At 45.1% G+C, this 23908-nt stretch overlaps 1 pseudogene; it reads left to right on the top strand.

Moving 5' to 3' along the window:
* Window positions 1–15500: 15500 nt before the first annotated feature.
* Window positions 15501–19509, top strand: LOC121138727 (annotated as a pseudogene).
* Window positions 19510–23908: the final 4399 nt, after the last annotated feature.

Genomic DNA, 23908 nt, shown 5'->3' with positions numbered 1-23908 from the left:
TTTCTTTCTTTTTTTTTTTTTGGTTTTTATCAGACAGGGTTTCTCTGTATTGTTTTGGAGGCTGTCGGTCCAGCCTGGCCTCGAACTCACAGAGATCTGCCTGCCTCTGCCTCCTGAATGCTGGGATTAAAGGCGTGCGCCACCACCACCTGGCACCATTTTCTTTCTTTTTTAATACTTATTTATTTTTGGTTTTTTGAGACAAAATTTCTCTCTATAGCTTTGGAATCTGCCCTAGAACTTGCTCAATAGAGCAGGCTAGTGCCAACGTCACAGAGATATGCCTGCCTCTGCCTCCAGAGTACTGGGATTAAAGGCATGCACCACCAATGCCCATCTCTTTCATATATATATATATATATAATGATTTATTTATTTATTATGAATACAACATCCTTCCTGCATTTATGTCTGCACACCAGAAGAACACGAAATATCTCATTGTATATGGTTGTGAGCCACCATGTGGATTGTGGGAATTGAACTCATGACCTCTGGAAGAGCAGTCAGTGCTCTTAATCGATAAGCCATCTCTCAAGGCCCTATTTTTGTTATTTTTGTTTGTTTGTTTTTTGAGACAGGATTTCTCTGTGTAGCTTTGGAGTCAGATCTGCAAGTTGCTCTGTAGAGAAGGCTAGTCCCAAACTCATGGAGATGTGACTGATTCTGCCTCCCCAGTGTAGGGATTAAAACATGGGACATTAAAGGCATCTATAGTGGCATTCTCGTGTTGGATTGCACTCCACTATTAAACTGTGATGTTGGAGAGTAGAATTGTTGAAATAAAGGATTTACCAATTTTTAGGTAATAGTAAAACCTAAAAAATAGAATTTACCTGAGGAAGTGCTGACTCTAAAATAACCCAAGGATAATTACTATGCTAAACAGGTTTGTTAGAGATTAGGATGCTACAATATGAATTTGATCTCCATGATTAACCAGAAATTTGGCTCTAAACCATCATAAGTGAGAAACCTCTGATTTACAAACAGCCCCAAAGCCCATTCCTACATCACAGAACAGGGCTGCTTTTTTTTTAATTTATTTTCTTAATGAGTCAGGGTTTCTCTATGGCTTTGGAGGCTATCCTGAAACAAGCTCTTGTAGATCAGGCTGATCTCTAACTCACAGAAATCTGTCTGCTTCTGCCTCCTGTGTACTGGGATTACAGGCATGTGCCACCAATGCCCAGCTGGCTCTCTGTTTAATTATCAACACATCAGGCCCTTAAGGAAAGAACAAAAGACCTAGGCCCCAGGCTGTCAGTAGCTCTCCCAGGAATGATCCTCCTCCCTGCCTGAGGGTCTAAATGAAATCCTTGGTTGATCAGGCAAATCCTTAAAACAGCAGTGTTTTATGTTTCAAATAGTTGTTACCTGGTGTCCTATTGTGCAGCATCATTTGAGTGACATCCTGAGTTTGTTCCAATGTGTGATAACTTCTGATGACTTCCTAGAAGTTTCCTCTTTTGGTCCATTTACCCCATGAAGTCATATACAAGAAGCTATTCCTCAGCCAGGCATTGGTGGTGCACGTCTTTAATCCCAGCACTTGGGAGGCAGAAGCAGGTGGATCTCTGTGAGTTTGAGGCCAGACTGGTTTACAAGAGTGAGTTCAAGAACAGGCTCCAAAGTCACAGAGAGACCCTACTCAAAAAAAACCCCAAAAGAAGTGATTCCTCTTTAGAAGCTGACTTAGAATAAGACACAGCTTAAGCAAATCCTCCCTTCCCCAGGATGTAAAGACTCAACACCTTCAGTTCCACATCTGCCTGCTAGCTGCCATGACCCTTCCTATGATGATGATTAAGTGAACTTATGAAATTTTAAGTGAGACACCTCAAATAAAAGTTTTTTTCATTGGTGTCTGTTCATAGTAATAAAAAACTATAAAAGACAGAGGTTAGAATGAGAGACTGGGGTATTTCTGTCATAGGCTGGCTCTGTCGTACAATTTCTCGGATGTGTTCTCAGTAGTGTTAGTCTGCTGGCTTGACTCTCCCTTTATGTATGTTGACTGGGATTTCTTTCTCAAGTCTAAATGCTACTTAAAGGGCCAAGAAATATTGCATGGGAACCTCCTAGTCTGTTTCCAGCTAGAGTTGCTGGGGGAAGACATTTTAATGTCCATGTCATGGAATGAGTGTGGGAAGCACCAGAATTATTTGAAATCAATCAATGAGATATATGTGTGTGTGTGTGTGTGTGTATGTGTGTGTGTGTGTGTGTATTTATACATATATGTGAGTATCACACTTCCTGTTTTACACATTTGTGGGTTGTTTTAGGACACAGTAACCTATGATGATGTGCACATCAGCTTCACTCAGGAAGAGTGGGCTTTGCTGAATCCTTCCCAGAAAATTCTCTACAAGGATGTGATGCTGGAGACCTACAGGAATCTCTCTGCCATAGATGAGACTAAATTTTCCTTCATGTTTTTTTTTTGGTTTTTTGAGACAAGGTTTCTCTGTATTGTTTTGGAGACTGTCCTGGAACTCACTCTGTAGACCAGGCTGGTCTCAAACTCACAGAGATCTGCCTGTCTCTGCCTCCCAAGTGCTGGGATTAAAGGCGTGTGCCACCAATGCCTGGCTCCTTCATGGTTTAAAATAAGTGGAAGTCTGTTTCTTTGTTATAGATGCTCTTCTGTAATTTTGATTGAGAAAGGGGAAACAGGTGAATAAGACATAGTTCTAATATTCATTGGCGATATTAACTTAAATTTGATGCAATTTCCTTTGGCATTTCATGTTTTTTCTGATGTTGTATGTTAGGCTACAAGTGGGAAGACCATAATATTGAAGCACATTGTGATAGTTCTAGAAGAAATATAAGGTAATTTTCATGTGCAAACTTATGCAAATTTGTATTACACCCCATTGAGATCTGTGATGTAGAAATGATAATCCTTTTAGTTTCATACCACTCAGATATATTAAACAGTATACAAGTTGAATAGGTGACATGTTTATGTCCAAGAACTTTTAAGAAAAAAATTCTATAGTGAAGCTATCATTAATCATATGTTTGGGACTTTGCTAAGTATATTGAAAGGATCAGATTATGAGAGTTCAGAAGGTGGTTTTGGAGGAACCTTAATCCTAATATGACTTGTCTCTAAGGAAAAGAAAGCCAAATTGTGGGAATGAATGTGCAAACATTTTATTTGTTTTTCTTGCTTTAGTAAGTGTATACTGTTTAGTGGGGCAGTGGTAGTGCATACCTTTAATACCACCACAGTGGAGGTATAGGTGGCTGGATCTCAGTGAGTTGAAGGCCAGCCTGGTCTACAGAGTAAGCTCTAGGACAGAATTCAAAGCTACACAAGGAAAATCTGTCTCAAAAAATTGTGAAAATAAAAAGAATATCATGTATCACTCTAAATACAAGCTATGTGAACATAGAATATGGAAAGACACAAAGTAGCCACCCGCACTCTCTGGGCAACTAAAATATGAATGTTATTTACTAGCTTGCAACCTAGAGTAACTGTGTTAAATATAATACAAGATTACAGTTAATTGGATTACCAACTTCCTTGGGAAGACATCAATGAACACACATTGCAGAAAATCACTCTGAGTATTTGAATGATTGAATACATTCAATTGTCCTAGTACATTCAGCCAATTGAACATAATTCAAATTACAGGAAAACTTATGAATGCAGTAAGTAGGCCAAAGCTCTGAGTTCATCCTGTTCTTCTCATATATGTGAAAAATCTCATATAAATAAGATGTCATAGATGTAGGCCATGAAATAAAGGCTCTAATGCTCTGTCACAGGCATCTTCATAGCCACAAAGCAACCCCTCATGAATGGAGACATCATGAATATAAAACTTAAGATTTGATTCATCTTTGCAAATAGGCAAATTTTTAAACTCAATATATGTAGATACCACTGTTCATCAGTGTAATGGAAGTGGTAAAGCTTTTACATGTGCCAATTATCTTTGCAGGAATGAAAGAACCCATCCAGGACAGAAAACCCTGTGAATACACTCAATGTGTTAAAACCTTTGTGTGGTACAGACCTCTTAAAAGACATGAAAACATTCATACTGGAGGGAAACCATATGAAGTTCTTCAAAATGGTGGAGTCTTTGCATGTCACAGTAGTATCAAACTCCATAAAAGAACAGGTCCTGGAGAGACAGCCCATGAACGTAATCAATGTGGTAAAACTTTTTCACAACACAGCAGTCTCATAAGTCATGAAACAACACATATTAGAGATAAACCCTATGAATGCAATCAATGTGATAAAGATTTTTCTCATGTCAGTGGTCTTCAATATCATAAAAGAACACACACTGAAGACAAACCCCACAGCTGAAAACAATGTGGTAAAAATTTTTCACAGCTCAGTCACCTTAAAGTACACCAAAGAACACACACTGGAGAGAAACCTTATGAATGTAACCACTGTGGTAAAGCTTTTGTAAGTCATGGTGATCTTAAAAGACATAAAAGAACACACACTGGAGAGACACTCTATTCATGTAATCACTGTGGTAAAGCATTTGTAAGTCATAGTTATCTTAAAAGTCATATAAGAACACACACTGGAGAGATATCCTATGCATGTAATCACTGTGGTAAAGCTTTTGTAAGTCGTGGTGTTCTGAAAAGACATATAAGAACACACACTGGAGAGAAACCCTATGTATGTAATTATTGTGGCAAAGCTTTTGTAAGGCATAGTGTTCTTAAAAGACATAAAAGAACACACACTGGAGAAAGACCCTACAACTGCAATCAATGTCGTAAAGCTTTTTCACAGAACAGTCATCTTCAAGTACATCAAAGAACACATGTTGGAGAGAAACCCTATGAATGTAATCAGTGTGGTAAGGCTTTTGCATGCCAGAGTCATCTTCAAAGACATAAAAGATCACACATGGGAGAGAAACCCTATGTATGTAATCAATGTGGTAAAGCCTATTCACAAGCCTGTAGTCTTAAATATCATAAAAGAACACATACTGGTGAGAAACCCTATGCTTTTAATCACTGTGGTGAAGCCTTTTCACATGACAGTGGTTTCAAAGCACATGAAAGAATGCATACAGGAAAGAGACCCTATGGATGTAATGAATTCACATGTCAAGAGTCTTCAATATCATGAAAGAACACACACTGGAGAGAAACCCTATGTATGTAATCAATGCGGTAAAGCATATTCACATATCAGCAGTCTTCAATATCATAAAATAACACATACTGGACAGAAACCATATGAATGCAGTCAATGTGGTAAAGCCTTTTCACACACCAGTGGTCATAAATATCATAAAAGAACACACACTGGAGAGAAACTCTATGAATGTAATCAATGTGGGAAAGCCTATTCACATGTCAGGAGTCTTCAATATCATAAAAGAACACATACCCAAGATGGATCCTGTGAATGAAACTAGTGTGGTAAAGCCTTTGTAAGAAATCACACTGCAGAGAAACCCCTTAATTGTAAGCAGAGTGGTAAAGCTGTTCACTTTGCATAACTCAATAATCTGTGAGATCCTGAAAATTTTAATACTGAAGGAAATCTTAGTATTAAGGATTTGGTAAGATCTTCAATGACCACACATTTAGTTACAAATGATTCTGCAGGGAAAAATGTGTGACAAGTGTCAACAATCTGCTCAAGCGTTTTGATGTCTCTGTTGTGTTTCCACTTGCAAACTCATATGGAAAAAATTCCTATGCATTCACTGATAAGGTAACCCTTTTTGTTTTCATGCTTTTCTTTAATTGCATAAAAAACATAACTTGATTTCTCTAAATTCAATCCTAAATGCTTGATTTCTGTTCCATGAACCAATGCATGATGAGGGGAAACTGTTAAAACTTTAAACGTTTCAACCCCTGGGCTACAGGAATGAGTGAGTGCAAGAGAAAACATTCACCAGTGAAAATCTGTTTGGGTGGAGAATTGATTGAATTTAATTATGTGATGTCAGTGTTTTGGGTTTGTGACAGGCCATGCATGTTCCCAAGAAGGGTAGACCCTCGAGTTTTTCTGTAGCAGACACTACAGAATATTTTCGAAACCCTGAACTATTTTTTGGCAATGAACTTGTAATAATTTTTCTCAGCTGTGTCTCTAAATCCGTTCATATTTTCCCCTTTTTGTAACATCTTTATATAAGGTAACAGGGAAGAAGTCACAGGAGAGAAATCCCTATTCATATAAACAATTTGGTAGAGACTTTAGAATTTATACTCATGTTCATTTTCAATAAAATGTTTTTATCATGTAAGGACAGGTGTTAATGAGTTCACTAGACCCAAGATAAATGATTAATGCGTGTTTTATTGGGGAACAACTTTACAAAGATAATAATAAAAAAAGATCCATTGAGGCATTACTGCTCCAGAAGATGCAATCTCTGTCTTTCTGACACCCAAGAGAGACAGAGGGAGGAGAGGGAGAAGGTAGAGAGAGAGGGAGATAGGGAGAGAATGGAGAGCACGAGAGGCAGAGAGGGGAGAGAGAGGAGACAGAAAGAGTGACAGAGAGGGAGAGATAGAGATGGACAGGAGAGAGAGGAGTGGGCAAGAGAGAGAAAGACAGAGAGGAGACAGGGGTGAGAGAGAGAGAGGCAAAGAGGGAGAGAAGAGAAAGAGAGAGAGAGAGAGGGAAATGGGAAAGAGAGAGGCATAGAGAGAGAGACAAAGAGGGAGAGAGGAGAAAGAGAGAGGGAGAAGGGAGAGAGAGGAAGAGAGAGGAAGAGAGAGAAAGAGAGGAGAGATACAGACAGATAGGAGAGAGAGACAGAGAGGGTGAGAGGGGAGGGACAGACAGAGGAGAGACATAGAGAGGAAAGACAGTGGAGAGACAGAGCGAGAGGCAAGAGGGAGGAGAGAGAGACATCGAGAGGAGAGACAGAGGACAGATAGAGAGGAGAGAGAGAGGGAGAGTGAGTTTCCTCAGAGTCTCCACCTTCCTTCTGTCTTGCACACAGAACCAAACACACTGCACAGTAGACTCCAGCAGATCCCTCCCATCTGACTAGGGGGTCCACTAGAGGCTCTGATTGGCTGGTGAGACCTGAATGACAGGACCAGTTGAGCAGAGGAGACACAGCACAGTGGAAATCTGAGCAAAGAATTCCTGTGTGTCCCCAGGGGAACTGAAAACCAGAATGCCAGAGGTGATTCCTGAGGTTTTAACACCAAAACACCCACTCCCCCCAACCCTCTGTGCATGCAGCCAGCAATAGTGTGCTTTTTAGGGGTGGAGTCTGGACTGAGGTGCCAGCAGGTGAAGGCCCATCATTGGCATCTTGAGGGCAGGGTTTGAAATAGGGCAAACAAATATTCCAACCTCTCTGCATAGATACAGAAGCTGCTAGCTAGTGCTTCCAGCTAAATAACCTAGACTCCCTGTGTTCAGGGGCATCCGTTTAATTCTGGTTTCTTCCAACTGGAAAGGGATGGTTTGGGAAGGGATGAGTCAGGACTAGGGACTCATATTCAGCAGGAGGTAAGGGTTGGAGAAATATTTGCTTAGCTGCCATCCTATAGATTTCAGGCATCAGTTCCTTGAGGAGGCAGAGAATGCAGCTTGGGTTAACCTTCTGCCATAACAGGGAGGTGTGGGTGGAGAGAGGCTGCTGCGGGTCCAGGTGGTGTTTGGAGGCACTGATCCAATCCCAGCCCTCAGGGTGACAAGGGCAGGCCCTCTCCTGGAGTCACCTTAGTTCAGACTCAGTAATTAAAATGCCAGCCTTTGACCCCTAGAGAAGAGGAAAGGGACAAGGGCTCCTGAGCAAATTGGGAGCTTGGGGGGGAGGGGAGAGGAAGGTAGAAGAAAGAGAAGGGGAGTAGAGGAGGGGGAGTTGGACATGAGGGAGCAGGAAGGTTGAGTCAGGGGAAGAATAGAGGAGAGCAAGAAAAGAGAGACCATAATAGAGGGAGCCATTACAGGTTTAAAGAGAAATCTGGCACTAGGGAAATGTCCAGAGATCCACAGGAATGACCCAAACTAACAATCTTAACAGCCCTGGAGAGGCTACCTTAAATGCCCCTCCCTGATAATGAGATTGATGACTACCTTAAATCCCATCCTAGAGCCTTTACCCAGTAGACCATGGAAGCAGAGGCAGACACCCACAACTAAACACTGAGCTGAAATCCAGTTGCAGAGGGAGGAGTGATGAGCAAATGGTCAAGACCGGACTGGAGAAACCCACAGAGACAGCTGACCTGAACAAGGGGTAACTCATGAACCCCAGACTGACAGCTGGGGAACCAGCATAGGACAGAACCAGGCCCCCTGAACATAGGTGTGAGCTAGGAACACTGGCTGATTTCTGGGGACTCTTATGGTGAGAACCAGTATTTACCACTCCTGCATAAATAGAATTTGGGATCTTGTTCGCCATGGAGGGATACTCTCTCAGCCTAGATACACTGGGGAAGGCCTAGGCCCTGCCCCAAGTGACTTGACAGATTTTGATGATTCCTCACAGAAGACCACACCATCCCTGGGGAGTGTACAGGTGATGGGTTGAGGGTTTGGTGAGGGGCATGGGAGGATGGGATGTAGAGGGGGCTGGGAATGATATGAAAAGTAGATAGTTTCTAATTTAAATATAATTTATAAAGTAAAAAAAAGGAATAGGGGAATTGGGGTGGTAAATACCTGAGCTAACAATTGCTGGGACCAGGGCCCTGAAGGACTGGAGTTTAGGGGATGGCCCAGGACCTGCCGAGGTGCTTGCAGAGGGTGGAAAAAATACAGAATGGGGAGTAGAGGAAGGTAGCTCTAAATTCCAACTAAGGCCACATGACTTGTTGCAGAAATGAGAATTATAACTGATGTGAGTGCTAATGTTGTATTTTGTGAATGATGTATTCGGACAGATATCTGTATGTCGTAGCATTCAGGCATCTGTACGGACTTGTCCTTGGAATTCTGACAGGATACGACCTCAGCTGCAACCACTAAGAGCACCACCTGTGCACATCAACTATGTTGCCTTTTTACAGGGCCCTAACTCCTCGGCCATGAATGGTGCCTGTGTTAGTAGATCAGTATTTATCCCTGGTGTACAAATGGACTCTGGGAGCCCACTCCATCAGGAGGGATGTGCTCCAACCTGGATGCATGCGAGAGGTCCTGGGTCCTGCCCCCATTGATATGCCTCACCCTCCCTGGGAGCATAGGGAAGATGGGATCAGGGGCTGGTGGGGGCAGGGGAGGAGGGTAGGGAGAGGGACCTGGGATTGACATATGGAGCTGACTTTTTTCTAATTTAAATAAAAAACTTTAAAAAAATAAAATAACAATACAATAAAATAAAAGGGACCTGACCACCTTGTACCTCTCCAATTCTCTCTCCCCCTGTCTGCTCTCTCTCTCTCTCTCTCTCTCTCTCTCTCCCTCCTTCTATTCTCTGTCTTTCTATTTCTCTCTCTGTTTCCCCTCTCTCTTTCCTTGTCTCTCTCTTCTCTTCTACCTTTCCTATCCCCAGAGGCCAGTCTCCCTCCCTCCTTACCCCTTTTTCCCATTCCTTTACCTCAATAAAAATCACATGGCATCTTTCTCTCACATGATACATTCTTAAATTGCAACAGTATTTTCTTTCAATTTCCTCACTATATGTGGTAACATCAATTTGGATAATATCAATGGCTATCAGATGTACATTTGGTCCCCCAACACACTTGGCCACTATTCTAAATATATAATACATTTGCGATTGTATGTGGGATAGTTATATTATGCTTAGGCATAATTATGACTTGGATATTGTTTCTCATTTGTAAATTAATCATGACATAAGTTGATATGATTGTGTGTCAAGTTGACAAGGGGTGGATTGTCATGGCTATTCTTGGTTGTTGACTTGACTATATCTGGTATGAATATAATTCAGAAATGTAAGGAAGAGTTGTGATCTGAACCTTGAGGCAAGAAGATAACATGCTTTTAATGCAGATCCTGAGGATGGGTGACACTCCCCCTTAATCCAGACCTTGAGTCAGTAAGGAACACCTTTTATCTAAGTCACACCTTATGCTGGAAGGACAAAGAAGAAGGAAGGTAGTGTTAGTTCACTGTTAGCTTTCCCATTCCTTCACAGGCATTGAAGCCTACTTTTTTGGGATTTCATCATTTAAAAAAAATAATAATCTGAGACACAAAGATTGTGGGACTGAGAAACTCTAGATTCTTCAACTTTCCATTCACTGCATGCTATTTTTGGACTGCAGCCTACAAGGCATTCCAATAAATCCCCATATACACTTATGTAAATAGATAGATAGATAGACAGACAGACAGATGGTAGATAGATAGCCAGATTGAGGATAGATGATAGATAGATGATAAACAGATATATAAGAGATATAGATAGATAATTAGATAGACAGGTAGACATAGGTAGATATAGAAAGATAGATGATAGGTTGTAGATAGATTATAAAGATATATAGATAGATGCAGATAGATAGATGATAGACATAGGTAAATACAGACAGATACATATAGATAGATGATAGAGATAAATAAATGATAGATAGATATTGATAGATAGATATATACATAGGCAATATAGACAGACAGATAAAGATACATAGAGATAGATATACAGATAGATGGATAGATAGATGATAGATAGAATTAGATAGAACAATGACAAATGAGATGATAGATATAGATAGACAGATGGTAGACAGAGACAGATATAGATAAATGATAGATGGATAAAGATAGATGATAGCTGATAGATATAGATAGATGACAGATAGATGATAGACAGATAGATGATAGATGTAGAAAGAGATTCTATTCTTAATTTCTGTGACTCTAGAGAAACCTGACTAATACTGTGGGATTACTCAAATAAATTTCTGTACTAATTTTGAATTTATACTCTAACTACACATCAGAATACACTTACCAAATACTTTAATATCACAATACATAAATTTGCAGAAACTATCATTTTCTATTACATAAAGCTAAAGAATAAGGGAGACAGTGAATCATAGGGTTGGGTGTTGTTTCTGATGAAAAATTTCTAAAATAATAAGAGTCATTAGATACATGGCTAAATTTGGCTACTTGTTTGTCAAGTTGATAGATAGTTGTTACTTAGTGTAAAACTACTTGTTTATTAATTTAATCTTACAGGCATTCATTTTGGAAACTTATTAAAGTTTAAAAAGGAAAAGCCATCATCAAAGGTCCAATCACCAAGGAAAGAGAAAGTAAACTCTGTCTCCAGTTGTAAAGCTACCAGTTACAATTGTAGCTAAAGGACTGAATGATGGGGCTGGAGAGATGTTGCAGCAGCTAAGAACATTGGCTGCTCTTCCAGAGGACCTAGATTCAATTCTCAGCACACACACAGTGGCTCACAACTGTCTGTAGCTACAGTTCTAGGGGACCTGATACCACACAGTGCTATACATGCAGGAAAAAAGTATCAATGCACATAAAATAAATAAATGTAAAGTGCTGAATGAAATTTAGCATCACCTTCTGAATGGAGAAATCTTATTCCAGTAGCATCCTAACTTGATGGATTTCTAAGAGTTATGTTTGTACACCACTACTGCCTGACTACACAGTTTGTTTTGTTGTTGTTTTACTGAAAATGGGACACATCTGATCCTGGCAGCACCAATCTATGTCAGAGCAGATGATGGGCATTAAAGAAACTCCACATGTGCTTTATTTTCTTTATAGCAAAAGTAAGCCACAGGGCAAGAAAGTGCTCTTGCCTCAACTGCTGACAGTGTGTTATCCAAATTGGGCCAGCAGGACACAATAGAGAGTGAATGTCAACCTTCTTTAGACAAGGTGGGACAGTCCTTCAAAAACACTGCCTCAAAGAAAAGTGTGTCAAATATGCTAGGCCGGTAGGCCAAAGGTGAATGACCAAATGTTACAGAGGACACTTGGGTAACTGTCCAGGCAGCCAGCAGTTTCTGTCATTTCTCACAATTTTTGGTAGTCTGTTGCTTACACTTCCTGCTTACTCAGGTAATATTATTTCCTTCTTGATATCACATTCAGACCAAAAATTCACTTAAGAAATGTAAAGTGTATAAGGTTGAGAGAACAAAAATGATATTTTTGACAATGCAAGTTAGAATTAGGTACAACATTTTGGACAAAGCAAAATAGGAAAGAGAGGGGAGTATTTTTTATGAGGTAGTCAAATGCTGATGAGCTAGACATTGTTGATGCATTTATTGCCTTGAATATTGTATATAGTTACTATACTTATTGTATATACTTTTTCTTATATCACTTGTAACCTTTTTTATTTTAGATAGAAAAGAAAATGTGGTGATATTTTTTGTGTTCCTTGGAGGCCTGTATTCATGGAGTTTATGGTGGTTGTTCCAGGCCTTATCACAGTTCAAATCCTTTCTATAAAAAGCTGAAGTTGGAGCATGAGCAGGCCACACTGGGCATGCAGAGCTTGGAGAATGAGAAAACCCAGGCTTCAGAAAATTCCATGAGCTTACCAAGGAGACAGGCTTCTACTGGCAAGTTGCTGTCTTGTCAGGGACCTAAAATATTGTGGAATGGTCATTTCTGTGTCATTGAAAGGGACAGTTTATGTGAGTCAAGAAGGTTAAAACACCCAAAGAATACGTCTGAGTAAAAGAAAGTCAAAATGTGTAAATGCAATGTGGAAAGGTTTTATTTGTTATTCTTCCTTTAATGAAAATATCATATAGAGTTGGGTGGTGGCAGGGCACATCTTTAGTCCATGACTCAGTAGGCAATGGCAGGTGGATGTCTGTGAGTTGGATGCCAACGTGGTCTACCAAGTTAATTCCAGGAGAGGCTCCAAAGCTACACAGAGAAATCTTGTCACAAAAAACTAAGTAAAATGAGGATATCTATATCACTATACATACAAGCCATGTTAACCTAGAATGTGGAAAGAAGCAATGTACCTCTCTTTCTCTCTCTCTCCTGCTTTTTCTCTTTCTGGCTCTCAGGAGATATGAAAGATATTTTTTTTTTGGTTTTTCGAGACAGGGTTTCTCTGTGGCTTTGGAGGCTGTCCTGGAACTAGCTCTTGTAGAACAGGCTGGCCTCGAACTCACAGAGATCTGCCTGCCTCTGCCTCCCGAGTGCTGGGATTAAAGGCGTGTGCTACCAATGCCCGGCCAAAAGATATTTCTTTAATAGTCCCCACTTTCAGTAAATTTGTTGAAGATGATACAAGTTTACAATTAGTTGGTTTTACAGCATCATTAGAAAGACATCAATAAACTTATACTAGGGAAAACCCTTATGAGAATTTCATTGTATGAATACTTCCATTTGTCATGGTATATTTTGCCAGTGTACTATGACCCACACTATAGGGAAATTTATGAATGCATATGTATGGCAAAGCTCTGAGTTCCTCCAGTTCTTTTCAAATATGTGAGAAATCTCATTAAAAAGCCATAAATATGGGCCATGAAAGAAAGGCGCTTACTCTCACAGGTATCTGCTAAGCCATAAAACAACCCCTCATGAAGGGAAGCATCATGAATCTAAAACTTAAGGTCTCATTCCTCTTTTCAATTAGGCCAAATCATCAAATCAATTTATAAAGAAACTAAGTTTCAGCATTATAATTTATACGGCAAAGGTTTTAAAAGTCATATGGGACAGAACCCAGTGAATACAATCAATGTGTTAATAAATATTGTGTGTTATAGGCATCTTCAAAGCATAAGAAAAATCATACTGGAGAGAAACCATATGAAAGTCTTCAGTATGGTGAAGTCTTTGCATGTCACAGCTATCTCTGTCTCCATAAAAGAACACATACAGGAGAGAAAACCCATGAATGTAATCAGTGTGATAATGTGTTTGAAAGTCATGGTGAGCTTCAAAGACATAAAAGAACACAAACTATGGTAAACCTTTTGCACATGTCAGTACTCTCCAAATACATACAAGAAGACATACTGGATAGAGACCTTACAAATTTAATCAATGTGGTAAAGCTTTGCAACTTGTAGTGAGCTTAAAAGACATAAGCAAACATATACGAGGGAAACCTTATGAATATAATCAATGTGGTAAGGCTTTTTCACAACATATCAATCTCATAGCTCATAAAAGAGCACACACTGGAAAGAAACACTATGAATGTTATCAATGTGGTAAGACATTTTCTGTCAAGATGGACAGATCTCTCTAATTTTATAAAACAGCCTAGTCTTAAGTGTGAATTCTAGGCCAGACAGGGAGTCATAGAAATACTGTTCTTAAAAAGAAGAGAAAAAAATATTACAGAAGGGAAAATGACAAAAGTAATGAAAAATTAAAACATATTTATTCTGTTTGACTAATTTGGAGCTAAAAAGAAAATATAGGGTAAATAATCCATCCCTGGGGTCCTAACAGGCTTAGATAGAAGGTAATTATATGCAAAGCTAAATTATATAATGAAGAAAAATAATGAGTTTTCCCCATCTTTAAAACACTCCCACGTTGTCAGTTCCTGTCTATCCTGTAAGGTGGTCAGATATGAAGTAAATGTTTCTTCCATAGAGGCATTCTCACTTGGAAGACCCAAGTATTTTCCCACAATGAGATTCACAGGGAAATTAAAATTTTACAGGTATACTGATTCACTAGTTGCAGGCCAAAAGTAGACCCCACAATGCTGATTTCTGGTCTCTACATAACTGTCATGGTCAAAAACTTGTAATCACATTTCACACACACACATTTAAGAGAAACTATTTATTTTTAATAAATCACATTGCCATGACATTATAACTCATCTATAGACAATCACCTTTGAAGGCAGGACTTCAAGATGAAGTGCCCCATGGGAAAATAATGGGGACATAAATAAGCAGGGAATATCAAATAATAATTACTTATATTCATATCCATAGCACATGAAGCTATGTTATGAAATAATGGCAGGGACCACATGGTGACCATTGCTGCTTGACAAAGTTCCAGCATTTCAACATTGCAGACCAACCTCACTTCTCCATCACCTGCAGAGGCAGGCAGACCTTTGTGAGCTCCAGGACAGACTGGCAAAATGTGTTCCAGGACAGCCAAAGCCACACATAGAAACCCTGCATTGAAAAAGTTGATGAATTCCAACTTTACTGCTTGTTGGCAGTGCTTGTGTTTAACCCCAGCACTCAAGAGCCAGAGGCAGTCAGATTTTCAGAGTTTGTAGCCAGCCAGATCCACAGAATGAGTTCCAAGTCTACACAAACAAACCCTGTCTAGAAAACACACACACGCATGCACTCATGTAGCTGTTGCCTCTCTCTCTCTCTCTCTCTCTCTCTCTCTCTCTCTCTCTCTCTCTCTCTCTCTCTCTCCCTGCCTTCCTTTTCTTTTATAAACCTCAGGCTGGTCTTGATCTCACTATGTAGCCCAGACTGGAATCAACCTCTTGATCCTTCTGCCTCAGCCTCCTGAGTGCTCATGGAGGGCGTTAATTATAGTATTGCCTGGAGGTTGTTGGATAGTCTCTACTCAAAAGGGAATATCTGGTCCTTCAGGCCCTCCAGGCCATCCAGGCCCTCCAGGCATCCCTGGGGACGGAAGTCTACCAGGTCCTGCTGGCCTCCCAGGAATTCCAGGTGTTGATGGAGTCCGGGTCTTCCTGGCAACGTGATTATGATGCCGTTCCATCTTGCGAGTGGCTCATCATCCAAAGGGCCCCCAGTCTCCTTCCAGCAGGTCCAGGCCCAGGCAATACTGCAACAGGCTCAGCTCTCCATGAAAGGGCCCCCTGGCCCAGTGGGGCTCACTGGATGCCCAGGCCCTGTGGGCCTTCCTGGATACCCAGGTCTGAAAGGTGAATCAGGAGAAACAAGGCCACAGGGTCCCCGAGGATTACAGGGCACTCCTGGGCCTCCCAGCCAGGAAGTCAAAACAGGCCGAGCTGGAGCAGATGGGGCTCCGGGGCTCCCCGGAGACACAGGACCTAAGGGTGACTGGGGCTTTGATGGCCTTCCAGGGCTGCCTGGTGAGAAGTGCCAGAGGGGTGACTTTGGACATGTAGGGCAACCTGGCCCCCCAGGAGAGGATGGGGAGAAGGGCCTGCAAGGACCTGCAGGGCCCACTGGCCAGGCTGGAGAGCCTGGTCCCTGAGGTCTGATTGGCCCCAGAGGCCTCCCTGGACCCCTGGGATGCCCTGGTGTGACCGGAAGTGATGGTGTGCCAGGTGCCAAAGGCAACGTGGGTCCTCCTGAAGAAACAGGTCCCCCAGGACAGCAAGGAAACCATGGCTCCCAGGGAATTCCAGGCCCTCAGGGGCCCATTGGTGCTCCTGGGGAAAAGCGTCCCCAGGAAACCCCGGAATTCCAGGTGTCCCAGGAGTTGAGGGCCCCCTGGGTCACCCCGGCCATGAGGGTCCTACAGGAGAAAAGGGGGCCCAGGGTCCACCAGGATCAGCAGACCCTCTGGAGTATCCTGGACCTCGGGGTGTGAAGGGTACCTCTGGCAACCAGGGCCTCCAAGGAGAGAAAGGAGAAAGGGGAGAGGATGGCTTTCCTGGCTTCAAGAGTGATGAGGGACCAAAAGGCGACTGGGGAAACGCAGGACTCCCAGGTCCCAGAGGAGAGGATGGTCCAGAAAGACAAAAGGGGCCTTAGGGACTGGCTGGGGATGAGGGTCTCCCAGGAGCAGCAGGAGAGAAGGGCAAGCTTGGAGTGCCAGGTCTCCCAGGTTACCCAGGACACCTAGGACCTAAGCATCTGTTGGATTTCCTGGACCCCTGGGACCCCTAGGGGAGAAGGGCGAAAGGGGCAAAGCAGGGCAGCCAAGGGAGGAAGGAGAACGTGGTATGCCTGGCTGTCGAGGAGACCGGGGATAACCAGGGACCACAGGCCAGCCTGGTTCCAAGGTTGATGTGGGCCAAGATGGGTCTCCTGGGGTTCCTGGAGTAAAGGGTCTCCCTGGTCTGCAAGGTCCTCCAGGATTCCCTGGACCAAAGGGTCCCCCAGGTCCTCAGGGGAAAGATGGAGTTCCTGGGCTTCCTGGACAAAGAGGAGAATTGGGCTTCCAAGGTCAGACAGCCCCCCCCTGGACCAGCTGGTGTTCTTGGTCCTCAGGGGGAAGGTAGGGGACATGGGGCCTCTGGGCGAGAGGGGCCCCCAGGGCCCCCTGGGCCTCCTGGTGAACAAGGTCTTCCAGGCATAGAAGGCAAAGAAGGCACCAAGGGTGAACTAGGACCCCTGGGGTCCCCCAGGAAGGAGGGGCCATTGGTTTGAAGGGAGACAAGGTTCCCCCAGTCCTGTTGGGGCCAATGGCTCCCCAGGTGAACGTGGTCCTGTAGGCCCTTCTGGTGGCATTGAGCTTCCTGGCCAGAGTGATGGACAAGGCCCTATTGGTCCTGCTGGTGAGAAAGGGTCTCTGGGAGAACGGGGTGCCCCTGGTCCCACTGGCAAAGATAGTATCCTAGGGCTGCCAGGGCTTCAGGGACCCCCTGGAGCTGCAGGGCCTTCTTGTGAGGAAGGAGACAAGGAGGAAGTAGGGATGCCCGGTCACAAGGGAAGCAAAGGGGGTAAAGGAGATGCGGGCCCACCCGGACCAACAGGGATAAGGGGTCCAGCCGGTCATCCAGGCCTCCTGGGTGCTGATGGGCCTCAGGGTCGCCGGGGATCCCCTGGCCTCTTTGGGCAGAAGGGAGATGATGGAGTCTGAGGCTTTGTAGATGTAATTAGTCCTCCAGGTCTGCAGGGGCTGCCAGGCCCTCCTGGGGAGAAGGGCAAGGTTGGAGACTTGAGATCCATGGGTCCCCATAGAGCTCCAGGCCCTCGGGGTCCCCCTGGGCCCAGTGGATCAGAGGACCCTCCAGGGCTGCCTGGAGGAGTAGGGCAGACTGGTGCTGTGGGTGAAAAGGGTGACCCGGGGGATACTGGAGCCGCTGGACCCCCAGGAGTTCCTGGCATTCCTAGACCCAAAGGCGAAATAGGTGAAAAGGGGGATTCGGGTCCATCAGGGGCTGCTGGACCTCCAGGTAAGAAGGGACCCCCTGGAGAAGACGGGCCTAAGGGGAGCATGGGCCCCACAGGACTCCCTGGAGATCTAGGACCGCCGGGAGACCCTGGAGTTCAGGGTGTGGACGGCCCTCCAGGAGAGAAGGGAGATCCTGGTGACATTGGGGGTCCGGGGCCACCTGGAGCTTCAGGAGAACATGGTGCCCGTGGACTCCCTGGCAAGAGGGGTTCCCCTGGCCGCATGAGACCAGAAGGCAGAGAGGGAGAGAAAGGAGCCAATGGAGATGCTGGGCCTGATGGGACCCCAGGCAGAACAGGCCACACAGGGGCTGGAGGGACCCCTGGATGGCTTGGGCCTGATGGTCTCCCAGGGATCCCTGGTCCTGTGGGTGAACCAGGCCTCCTGGGACCTCCTGGGCTGATAGGCCCTCCAGGGCCCCTGGGCCCCCCTGGCCTCCCAGGGCTGAAGGGAGATGCTGGCCTCAAGGGGGACAAGGGCCACCTTGGGCTAATAGGCCTTATTGGTCCCCCGGGGGAGGCTGGTGAGAAAGGCAATCAGGGGTTGCCAGGAGCGCAGGGCCCTCCAGGGCCCCAGGGAGACGCCGGTCTTCCTGGTCCGGTTGGTTCATTAGGTCACCCTGGTCCACCAGGTGTGGTGGGCCCTCTGGGGCAGAAGGGATCCAAGGGGGCCCCGGGATCTATTGGTCCTCGTGGAGACACTGGACCAGCGGGTCCTCCTGTCCCCCCGGATCCCCCTGCTGGGCCGCATGGTCTATGAAGGCACCGCTCAGTGTTGGACACCCCGGAAGGTGGCCTGGAGGAGGTGGTGGCCTCACTCGATTCACTGAGCTTGGAGCTGGAGCAGCTACGGCGACCTCCTGACACAGCAGAGCACCCAAGCCTCATATGCCATGAGCTTCACCATAACCACCCACACCTGACCGATGGAGACTACTGGATTGACCCCAATCAGGGCTCCTCACGGGATGCCTTCAAGGTTTTCTGCAACTTCACTGTGGGAGGCGAGGCCTGTCTCTACCCGGACAAGAAGTTTGAGATGGTGAAACTGGCCTCTTGGTCCAAAGAGAAGCCTGGAGACTGGTACAGCACTTTCCGCAGAGGGAAGAAGTTCTCCTATGTGGATGCTGATGGCTCCCCCGTGAATGTGGTCCAACTGACCTTCCTGAAGCTGTTGAGTGCTGCAGCCCATCAGAGGTTCACTTACTCCTGCCAGAACTCAGTGGCCTGGCTGAATGAAGCTGCTTGTGACCACAGGCGCTCCATCCACTTCCGAGGGACCAACTGGGAAGAGCTGTCCTTCAACCAGACAACAGCAACTACCGTGAAGTTCTCCCATGATGGCTGCCAGCTCCGGAAGGGACAGGCGAGGACCCTCTTTGAATTCAGCTCTTCTCGTGCCGGCTTTCTGCCTCTGTGGGATGTGGCTGCCGTTGACTTTGGTCAGACGAACCAGAAGTTTGGGTTTGAACTTGGTCCCATCTGCTTTAGCAACTGAGCTTTTGAGATGGGAAGGAAGCTGAAGGGAGCCCGCATAGGGCTGCTTGGTGCTGAGGCTTCACGGCCATTCTATTTTTCACTGGGGACTCTGGATCCAGGCTTGTGGGACTCTGTTCTTTCTCCTGTGTGTGGACGGATGAGAGTGGAGAGCCCAGCTCCCTCCCGTTCATCCCAAGGCAACAGCCCACGGTATGCTGGCTCCTTCTCTTCCCCATCCAACCGCCCACTGCCTCCCCGAGACTTCTATGCAGTGAGCTTATAACTCAGAACTGATGAAAGCCCCCGCACATGCCTCCTCCCCACCATCAGTGCCCTCTGTACCTCTTGGTGCTACCCCTTCCCATAGTGAAGCACTGGATGCCTCCTGATCCCTGGCTGGGGCCCTTCCCTCTTACACCTTCCTGGAGTATCAGATAAAGCAAGATTCAAGTGGGCCTTCCATTCCAAGATGTGCCTTCCTTCTGCTTCCTTGACCCAGCTCTGCACACTCTTCCTCTCCACTCAGCCACTCCCGAGTCCCCAAGCACAAATCAAGATCCTATATGGTGCTATCCTGTTCATAACTGGGAACTGTATGAAAAGGGAATGAATGGTCTATTTAATCTGCTTCCTTCGGAAGGAAGTCTGGTGTGAGGAGCCGCCCTCGCTATCGCTATTGCCGTTAGAAGATGTCGCTGACATCTGCTGTCAGTTGGAGTTAACCGTTTAAGCTGTGCCTCTCCCGTGGCGTCATCTGGGGTGATGTGCAAACCACCAATCCCGGCTCTACACGTCTCACTCGGAGCTCCTAGGCTTATATAAGGGGCTGGGTTTCTTAGCTTGGGGTCTCCCTCTAAGAAGCTGATCATCTATCTCTCAAGATGCATTAAAGCTTTACTGCAGAAGGATCCGAGTGTTCTGCGTCGTTCTTGCTGGCGAGACGGTAGCGCGGGACATCTGGTGCCGAAACCCGGGAACTCTTCAACATCGCCGGCGCCGCGGGAGACCCCTCGGAAGACGGGGCGGATTCAGAACTGCAGGGACGTAAGTTCAGAGAGGTATGCTTTATCCTGAACACCCCCTTTCTCGACTTTGGCCTTAGTTTGTCATCACCGTGGGACGGGTCAGTGGAGGCTTTGGTGCTAGTCCTGTTTGTCCTTCTCCTTCATCGTGGCTGGTGCTGACAGAACGGTGCTGTCAGTCTGGTGCTGTCAGTCTGGTGCTGTCAGTCTGGTGCTGTCAGTCTGGTGCTGTCAGTCTGGTAACGGAGTTGAGCGCCGTTTTTAGATAAGCCGCTAGCGCGATGGGGTTGTCACAGTCAGTGGTTACTGCCCTACAGACTGTGCTAAAACAAAGAGATCTTAAAATTGCACCACGAACACTTCAAAATTTTGTGAAGGAGGTAGATAGAGTGGCACCATGGTATGCTTGTTCCGGGTCCCTCACTGTGGCCTCATGGAACAAGCTAGGTAAAGAACTAGACAGGAAGCATGCAGAAGGAGATCTCCACTTAGGTACCAAAGCCATTTGGAAGCTAGTTAAAAACTGCTTGGAGGATGAGGCCTGTCACCCTGCTATAATAGAAAGTCAGGGAACCTTAGAGGAAGTTCAGGATAGCATGTCAGAAACTGAACGGAGTGAGAGAATGGGAGCTCGCAAAAGGAAAGACATGTCTAAGAAAAAAGGCCCTCCCCAAGAAGTTAAGAAAGGGGAGAGAAAGAAGGGAGTGATCATTCACCCCCTAACAAATCTAAGAAAAAGAAAAAGCCAGAATCTAGTCTATACCCTACAGTAGAGCTAGAAGCCTTGGAGCTAGATAATTCTGATTCTGACACTCTGTATTCTAGCGAAGAAGGTGGTCTAGAGGAGGAGGTGGCACGGTATGAGGAAGAAAGATATCACCCTGATAGACACCGGCCACTGAAAACAAAAATGAATGTGAGGCCACCGCCTATAAATCCGGCGGGCTCACGCCCCTCAGCGCCTCCGCAGTATGAGCTTCGGCTGAATACTGGTACTGACTCCTTTTTACCTTTAGAGGAACGGAGAAAAATACAAGTAGCTTTTCCAGTATTCGAGAATGCGGAAGGCGGAAGAGTACATACCCCTGTAGATTACAATCAAATCAAAGAATTGGCCGAATCCGTTCGTAATTATGGGGTCAATGCTAACTTTACCACATTACAGGTGGAAAGGCTTGCTAATTTTGCCATGACTCCCACTGACTGGCAGACGACAGTGAAAGCAGTGCTTCCCAACATGGGACAATACATGGAATGGAAGGCTCTCTGGTATGATGCAGCCCAGGCACAAGCTAGAGTTAATGCCACGGCTGAAGATGAGAATCAGAGGCAGTGGACATTTGAAATGCTGACAGGTCAGGGTCAACATGCCCTTAATCAAACCAACTACATCTGGGGTGTCTATGGTCAGGTGTCGGCCGCCGCTATTAAAGCATGGAAGGCCCTCACAAAAGGGAGAGTCCAGTGGACACCTTACAAAGATTGTCCAAGGACCCCAAGAGCCATTTTCAGACTTTGTGGCCAGAATGACAGAGGCCGCCAGTCGCATCTTTGGTGATTCAGAACAAGCTATGCCCCTGATTGAGCAACTTGTCTATGAACAAGCAACCCAGGAATGTCGAGCGGCTATCGCCCCTCGCAAAAGCAAAGGTTTACAAGATTGGCTCAGAGTGTGCAGGGAGCTGGGGGGACCCTAACCAATGCAGGACTAGCTGCCGCCATTTTACAAACGCACAGGCGTAGAGATTTATCTAGTCGAAAAGCTTGTTTTAATTGTGGGAGAATGGGGCACCTTAAGAAAGATTGTCAAGCCCCTGAAAGAACAAGAGAATCGAAGCTTTGCCATCGTTGTGGTAAAGGTTATCATAGGGCTAGCGAATGCAGGTCAGTCCGGGATGTAAAGGGAGGCTTCTGCCCCCTATTGAAGAACCCAAGGTACCCCAATCAAAAAACGGGTCACGGGGCCCATGGTCCCAGGGCCCTCAGAAATATGGGAACCAATTTCAGAAAAGCAATCAAGAGGAAGTAGAGGCTTCCGAGGAACCCCCGGAATGGACTTGCGTGCCGCCTCCGACTTCTTACTCATGCCCCAAATGAATGTTCAACCGGTCCCAGTCCATTCCCCTGGACCTTTGCCCCCTGCCACCATTGGGCTTATTCTGGGCCGTGGCTCCTTAACTTTACAGGGACTCATTATATATCCTGGAATTGTTGACCCGTATCATAAAGAGGAGATTCAAGTTCTCTGTTCTAGCCCTCGGGGTGTATTTTCTATAAAGCAGGGAGATAGAATTGCACAACTGGTGTTGCTGCCCTCCCTCGGGGATGGAGAAACCTACACTTTACAAAAAAGGGCTATGGGATCTTCTGGAAGTGATTCAGCCTATCTGGCTATACCCCTAAATGAGAGACCTACAATAAAATTGTTAATTAATGGAAAAGAATTTGAAGGGATAATGGATACGGGAGCAGACAAAAGCATTATTTCACTCCATTGGTGGCCGAAGTCTTGGCCCACTGTTGTTTCATCTCATTCTCTACAAGGTCTTGGATACCAGTCCTCTCCTGCCATCAGTGCCTCAGCCTTAACCTGGCGGAATGCTGAGGGCAAACAGGGATGTTTTACCCCCTATGTGTTGCCACTCCCTGTAAATTTATGGGGACGGGATGTGTTACAAGCCATGGGCATGACCCTAACTAATGAATACTCCCCCAGGCATCAGCCATTATGGCAAAGATGGGGTATACAAAGGGTAGAGGCTTGGGTAGGCAAGAACAAGGCAGAATAAAACCCATTACGCAACACGGAAATCGGGGTAGAAAAGGACTGGGTTTTATTTAGGGGCCGTTGAGGCTTCACGACCCATACCATGGAAAACAGAGGAGCCGTTATGGGTCTCTCAATGGCCTCTATCCTCTGAAAAATTAGAGGCTGTCACAAGATTAGTGCAAGAACAGGAACGGCTGGGGCATCTAGAGCCTTCTACCTCCCCATGGAATACACCAATTTTTGTTATTAAGAAGAAATCTGGGAAGTGGAGATTACTCCATGACCTGCGGGCCATTAACAATCAGATGCATCTTTTTGGCCCTGTTCAAAGAGGCCTTCCTTTGCTTTCTGCACTTCCTCAAGATTGGAAGCTTATTATTATAGATATTAAGGATTGTTTCTTCTCTATTCCACTTTACCCACGGGATAGACCAAGGTTTGCCTTCACTATCCCTTCTCTTAATCATATGGAACCAGACAAGAGATTTCAGTGGAAGGTACTGCCGCAAGGCATGGCCAATAGCCCAACAATATGTCAGCTGTATGTGCAGGAGGCTTTGGAGCCAATTAGGAAGCAATTTACATCTTTAATCGTTATCCATTATATGGACGATATTCTTATTTGTCACAAAGAGTTAGATGTTTTACAAAAGGC

This window comes from Mesocricetus auratus, unplaced genomic scaffold, assembly GCF_017639785.1.
Source record: "Mesocricetus auratus isolate SY011 unplaced genomic scaffold, BCM_Maur_2.0 contig_5909_pilon_obj, whole genome shotgun sequence".
In the NCBI taxonomy this organism is placed as follows: domain Eukaryota; kingdom Metazoa; phylum Chordata; class Mammalia; order Rodentia; family Cricetidae; genus Mesocricetus; species Mesocricetus auratus.
The sequence above is the reverse complement of the archived record's forward strand: the minus strand, read 5'-3'. Positions and strand labels throughout refer to the sequence as shown.